Here is a 7,500-nt window from a genome sequence, read left to right on the forward strand (position 1 = left end):
CCCTAACCCTAACCCTAACCCTAACCCTAACCCTAACCCTAACCCTAACCCTAACCCTAACCCTAACCCTAACCCTAACCCTAACCCTAACCCTAACCCTAACCCTAACCCTAACCCTAACCCTAACCCTAACCCTAACCCTAACCCTAACCCTAACCCTAACCCTAACCCTAACCCTAACCCTAACCCTAACCCTAACCCTAACCCTAACCCTAACCCTAACCCTAACCCTAACCCTAACCCTAACCCTAACCCTAACCCTAACCCTAACCCTAACCCTAACCCTAACCCTAACCCTAACCCTAACCCTAACCCTAACCCTAACCCTAACCCTAACCCTAACCCTAACCCTAACCCTAACCCTAACCCTAACCCTAACCCTAACCCTAACCCTAACCCTAACCCTAACCCTAACCCTAACCCTAACCCTAACCCTAACCCTAACCCTAACCCTAACCCTAACCCTAACCCTAACCCTAACCCTAACCCTAACCCTAACCCTAACCCTAACCCTAACCCTAACCCTAACCCTAACCCTAACCCTAACCCTAACCCTAACCCTAACCCTAACCCTAACCCTAACCCTAACCCTAACCCTAACCCTAACCCTAACCCTAACCCTAACCCTAACCCTAACCCTAACCCTAACCCTAACCCTAACCCTAACCCTAACCCTAACCCTAACCCTAACCCTAACCCTAACCCTAACCCTAACCCTAACCCTAACCCTAACCCTAACCCTAACCCTAACCCTAACCCTAACCCTAACCCTAACCCTAACCCTAACCCTAACCCTAACCCTAACCCTAACCCTAACCCTAACCCTAACCCTAACCCTAACCCTAACCCTAACCCTAACCCTAACCCTAACCCTAACCCTAACCCTAACCCTAACCCTAACCCTAACCCTAACCCTAACCCTAACCCTAACCCTAACCCTAACCCTAACCCTAACCCTAACCCTAACCCTAACCCTAACCCTAACCCTAACCCTAACCCTAACCCTAACCCTAACCCTAACCCTAACCCTAACCCTAACCCTAACCCTAACCCTAACCCTAACCCTAACCCTAACCCTAACCCTAACCCTAACCCTAACCCTAACCCTAACCCTAACCCTAACCCTAACCCTAACCCTAACCCTAACCCTAACCCTAACCCTAACCCTAACCCTAACCCTAACCCTAACCCTAACCCTAACCCTAACCCTAACCCTAACCCTAACCCTAACCCTAACCCTAACCCTAACCCTAACCCTAACCCTAACCCTAACCCTAACCCTAACCCTAACCCTAACCCTAACCCTAACCCTAACCCTAACCCTAACCCTAACCCTAACCCTAACCCTAACCCTAACCCTAACCCTAACCCTAACCCTAACCCTAACCCTAACCCTAACCCTAACCCTAACCCTAACCCTAACCCTAACCCTAACCCTAACCCTAACCCTAACCCTAACCCTAACCCTAACCCTAACCCTAACCCTAACCCTAACCCTAACCCTAACCCTAACCCTAACCCTAACCCTAACCCTAACCCTAACCCTAACCCTAACCCTAACCCTAACCCTAACCCTAACCCTAACCCTAACCCTAACCCTAACCCTAACCCTAACCCTAACCCTAACCCTAACCCTAACCCTAACCCTAACCCTAACCCTAACCCTAACCCTAACCCTAACCCTAACCCTAACCCTAACCCTAACCCTAACCCTAACCCTAACCCTAACCCTAACCCTAACCCTAACCCTAACCCTAACCCTAACCCTAACCCTAACCCTAACCCTAACCCTAACCCTAACCCTAACCCTAACCCTAACCCTAACCCTAACCCTAACCCTAACCCTAACCCTAACCCTAACCCTAACCCTAACCCTAACCCTAACCCTAACCCTAACCCTAACCCTAACCCTAACCCTAACCCTAACCCTAACCCTAACCCTAACCCTAACCCTAACCCTAACCCTAACCCTAACCCTAACCCTAACCCTAACCCTAACCCTAACCCTAACCCTAACCCTAACCCTAACCCTAACCCTAACCCTAACCCTAACCCTAACCCTAACCCTAACCCTAACCCTAACCCTAACCCTAACCCTAACCCTAACCCTAACCCTAACCCTAACCCTAACCCTAACCCTAACCCTAACCCTAACCCTAACCCTAACCCTAACCCTAACCCTAACCCTAACCCTAACCCTAACCCTAACCCTAACCCTAACCCTAACCCTAACCCTAACCCTAACCCTAACCCTAACCCTAACCCTAACCCTAACCCTAACCCTAACCCTAACCCTAACCCTAACCCTAACCCTAACCCTAACCCTAACCCTAACCCTAACCCTAACCCTAACCCTAACCCTAACCCTAACCCTAACCCTAACCCTAACCCTAACCCTAACCCTAACCCTAACCCTAACCCTAACCCTAACCCTAACCCTAACCCTAACCCTAACCCTAACCCTAACCCTAACCCTAACCCTAACCCTAACCCTAACCCTAACCCTAACCCTAACCCTAACCCTAACCCTAACCCTAACCCTAACCCTAACCCTAACCCTAACCCTAACCCTAACCCTAACCCTAACCCTAACCCTAACCCTAACCCTAACCCTAACCCTAACCCTAACCCTAACCCTAACCCTAACCCTAACCCTAACCCTAACCCTAACCCTAACCCTAACCCTAACCCTAACCCTAACCCTAACCCTAACCCTAACCCTAACCCTAACCCTAACCCTAACCCTAACCCTAACCCTAACCCTAACCCTAACCCTAACCCTAACCCTAACCCTAACCCTAACCCTAACCCTAACCCTAACCCTAACCCTAACCCTAACCCTAACCCTAACCCTAACCCTAACCCTAACCCTAACCCTAACCCTAACCCTAACCCTAACCCTAACCCTAACCCTAACCCTAACCCTAACCCTAACCCTAACCCTAACCCTAACCCTAACCCTAACCCTAACCCTAACCCTAACCCTAACCCTAACCCTAACCCTAACCCTAACCCTAACCCTAACCCTAACCCTAACCCTAACCCTAACCCTAACCCTAACCCTAACCCTAACCCTAACCCTAACCCTAACCCTAACCCTAACCCTAACCCTAACCCTAACCCTAACCCTAACCCTAACCCTAACCCTAACCCTAACCCTAACCCTAACCCTAACCCTAACCCTAACCCTAACCCTAACCCTAACCCTAACCCTAACCCTAACCCTAACCCTAACCCTAACCCTAACCCTAACCCTAACCCTAACCCTAACCCTAACCCTAACCCTAACCCTAACCCTAACCCTAACCCTAACCCTAACCCTAACCCTAACCCTAACCCTAACCCTAACCCTAACCCTAACCCTAACCCTAACCCTAACCCTAACCCTAACCCTAACCCTAACCCTAACCCTAACCCTAACCCTAACCCTAACCCTAACCCTAACCCTAACCCTAACCCTAACCCTAACCCTAACCCTAACCCTAACCCTAACCCTAACCCTAACCCTAACCCTAACCCTAACCCTAACCCTAACCCTAACCCTAACCCTAACCCTAACCCTAACCCTAACCCTAACCCTAACCCTAACCCTAACCCTAACCCTAACCCTAACCCTAACCCTAACCCTAACCCTAACCCTAACCCTAACCCTAACCCTAACCCTAACCCTAACCCTAACCCTAACCCTAACCCTAACCCTAACCCTAACCCTAACCCTAACCCTAACCCTAACCCTAACCCTAACCCTAACCCTAACCCTAACCCTAACCCTAACCCTAACCCTAACCCTAACCCTAACCCTAACCCTAACCCTAACCCTAACCCTAACCCTAACCCTAACCCTAACCCTAACCCTAACCCTAACCCTAACCCTAACCCTAACCCTAACCCTAACCCTAACCCTAACCCTAACCCTAACCCTAACCCTAACCCTAACCCTAACCCTAACCCTAACCCTAACCCTAACCCTAACCCTAACCCTAACCCTAACCCTAACCCTAACCCTAACCCTAACCCTAACCCTAACCCTAACCCTAACCCTAACCCTAACCCTAACCCTAACCCTAACCCTAACCCTAACCCTAACCCTAACCCTAACCCTAACCCTAACCCTAACCCTAACCCTAACCCTAACCCTAACCCTAACCCTAACCCTAACCCTAACCCTAACCCTAACCCTAACCCTAACCCTAACCCTAACCCTAACCCTAACCCTAACCCTAACCCTAACCCTAACCCTAACCCTAACCCTAACCCTAACCCTAACCCTAACCCTAACCCTAACCCTAACCCTAACCCTAACCCTAACCCTAACCCTAACCCTAACCCTAACCCTAACCCTAACCCTAACCCTAACCCTAACCCTAACCCTAACCCTAACCCTAACCCTAACCCTAACCCTAACCCTAACCCTAACCCTAACCCTAACCCTAACCCTAACCCTAACCCTAACCCTAACCCTAACCCTAACCCTAACCCTAACCCTAACCCTAACCCTAACCCTAACCCTAACCCTAACCCTAACCCTAACCCTAACCCTAACCCTAACCCTAACCCTAACCCTAACCCTAACCCTAACCCTAACCCTAACCCTAACCCTAACCCTAACCCTAACCCTAACCCTAACCCTAACCCTAACCCTAACCCTAACCCTAACCCTAACCCTAACCCTAACCCTAACCCTAACCCTAACCCTAACCCTAACCCTAACCCTAACCCTAACCCTAACCCTAACCCTAACCCTAACCCTAACCCTAACCCTAACCCTAACCCTAACCCTAACCCTAACCCTAACCCTAACCCTAACCCTAACCCTAACCCTAACCCTAACCCTAACCCTAACCCTAACCCTAACCCTAACCCTAACCCTAACCCTAACCCTAACCCTAACCCTAACCCTAACCCTAACCCTAACCCTAACCCTAACCCTAACCCTAACCCTAACCCTAACCCTAACCCTAACCCTAACCCTAACCCTAACCCTAACCCTAACCCTAACCCTAACCCTAACCCTAACCCTAACCCTAACCCTAACCCTAACCCTAACCCTAACCCTAACCCTAACCCTAACCCTAACCCTAACCCTAACCCTAACCCTAACCCTAACCCTAACCCTAACCCTAACCCTAACCCTAACCCTAACCCTAACCCTAACCCTAACCCTAACCCTAACCCTAACCCTAACCCTAACCCTAACCCTAACCCTAACCCTAACCCTAACCCTAACCCTAACCCTAACCCTAACCCTAACCCTAACCCTAACCCTAACCCTAACCCTAACCCTAACCCTAACCCTAACCCTAACCCTAACCCTAACCCTAACCCTAACCCTAACCCTAACCCTAACCCTAACCCTAACCCTAACCCTAACCCTAACCCTAACCCTAACCCTAACCCTAACCCTAACCCTAACCCTAACCCTAACCCTAACCCTAACCCTAACCCTAACCCTAACCCTAACCCTAACCCTAACCCTAACCCTAACCCTAACCCTAACCCTAACCCTAACCCTAACCCTAACCCTAACCCTAACCCTAACCCTAACCCTAACCCTAACCCTAACCCTAACCCTAACCCTAACCCTAACCCTAACCCTAACCCTAACCCTAACCCTAACCCTAACCCTAACCCTAACCCTAACCCTAACCCTAACCCTAACCCTAACCCTAACCCTAACCCTAACCCTAACCCTAACCCTAACCCTAACCCTAACCCTAACCCTAACCCTAACCCTAACCCTAACCCTAACCCTAACCCTAACCCTAACCCTAACCCTAACCCTAACCCTAACCCTAACCCTAACCCTAACCCTAACCCTAACCCTAACCCTAACCCTAACCCTAACCCTAACCCTAACCCTAACCCTAACCCTAACCCTAACCCTAACCCTAACCCTAACCCTAACCCTAACCCTAACCCTAACCCTAACCCTAACCCTAACCCTAACCCTAACCCTAACCCTAACCCTAACCCTAACCCTAACCCTAACCCTAACCCTAACCCTAACCCTAACCCTAACCCTAACCCTAACCCTCTTAACCTAACCCTAACCCTAACCCTAACCCTAACCCTAACCCTAACCCTAACCCTATTTTCTCGGCCTAGGAAGGGGCTAGAAACATAATTCCTGCAGATTCAGGATCGGACCGAGCCCAGCAAATAAAAAAGTAAAAAAAAAAAAAAAAAAAAGATTAACTCTCTCGGCACTCTCCCATGTGCCGCTGCGCGGCACATGTTTGAGTGCCTTCTACTCAACCTAACCCAAAAAAAAAAAAAAATTGGTTTTAAGTTATTTTCTCGGCCTAGGAAGGGGCTAGAAACATAATTCCTGCAGATTCAGGATCGGACCGAGCCCAGCTAAAAAAAGGTAAGAAAAAAAAAAAAAAAAAAAAAAAAAAAACCCTAACCCAAACAATTTGACCCAGTGAATGGGTCATGACATGACTTGAGCCAACACAGACTACCCGATCGACTACCAGACAACTTCACCAAACCAAGTAAGTGCAATAACAACTTCACCAAACCAAGTAAGTGCAATAACCGCCTCTCCATGCATCCCGCCATCTTAAAAAAGAAAAAAAAAGAAAAAAACTAATAAAAAAAAAAAAAAAAAAAAAAAAAATGAAATTTCAAATTTATTAAAAAAAAAAAAAAAAAAAAAAAAAATTTAAAAAAAAAAAAAAAAAAAAAAAAATTTTTAATGAATTTCCCCATTAAAAAAAAAAAAAAAAAAAAAGACTCCAAATGGCCTAAAACGTGCTCCTAGACACTTTCTGGGGGAACTTATTTTTTTACTAACAAATTTTGTTGACTCCACACTTAGAAAAAAAAAAAAAAAAAATGAAAATTACATTTTATATACCAAAACAAGCCACCACGTGGCCAAAATTTTGCACAAAGGTCGGCCTCATAAAATCCTAACACCCAAGCCCAACCATGATCCCACGCCCCTCCCCCTTCTCCCATGAGCTCGATTTTAAAAGTCGTCCAATGTTAAAACTTGGGGCTCCAAATTGCTCCAAATTTATAGGGGATGTAGAGGGGACCAAGGGCTACCACTGGCACTATCCCGAATTCCCACGCCCCTCTGTAAAAAAAAAACGCTTCACTTTTAAACTTTAAAATCGAAATTGCAGTACCCAAAAAAAACACCAGGGGTGCCAAATTTTTTGAGCAAGTCCGCTGGGCCTAGACCTATCCGAGGGTGGTCGCCGAATTCGCACGCCCCTCTGTATGCCCGAACTAGCTCAAAAATGCCGTTTTTCAAAAGTGGTAGATGGCTCTTAACCTAACCCTAACCCTAACCCTAACCCTAACCCTAACCCTAACCCTAACCCTAACCCTAACCCTAACCCTAACCCTAACCCTAACCCTAACCCTAACCCAAATTCCCATGCACCGCTCAAAAAAAAAAACGCTTCACTTTTAAACTTGAAAATCGAAATTGCAGTACCCAAAAAAAACGCCAGGGGCGCCACATTTTTTGAGCAAGTCCGCTGG

Source organism: Gadus macrocephalus, chromosome 22 (assembly GCF_031168955.1).
Source record: "Gadus macrocephalus chromosome 22, ASM3116895v1".
Lineage (NCBI taxonomy): Eukaryota > Metazoa > Chordata > Actinopteri > Gadiformes > Gadidae > Gadus > Gadus macrocephalus.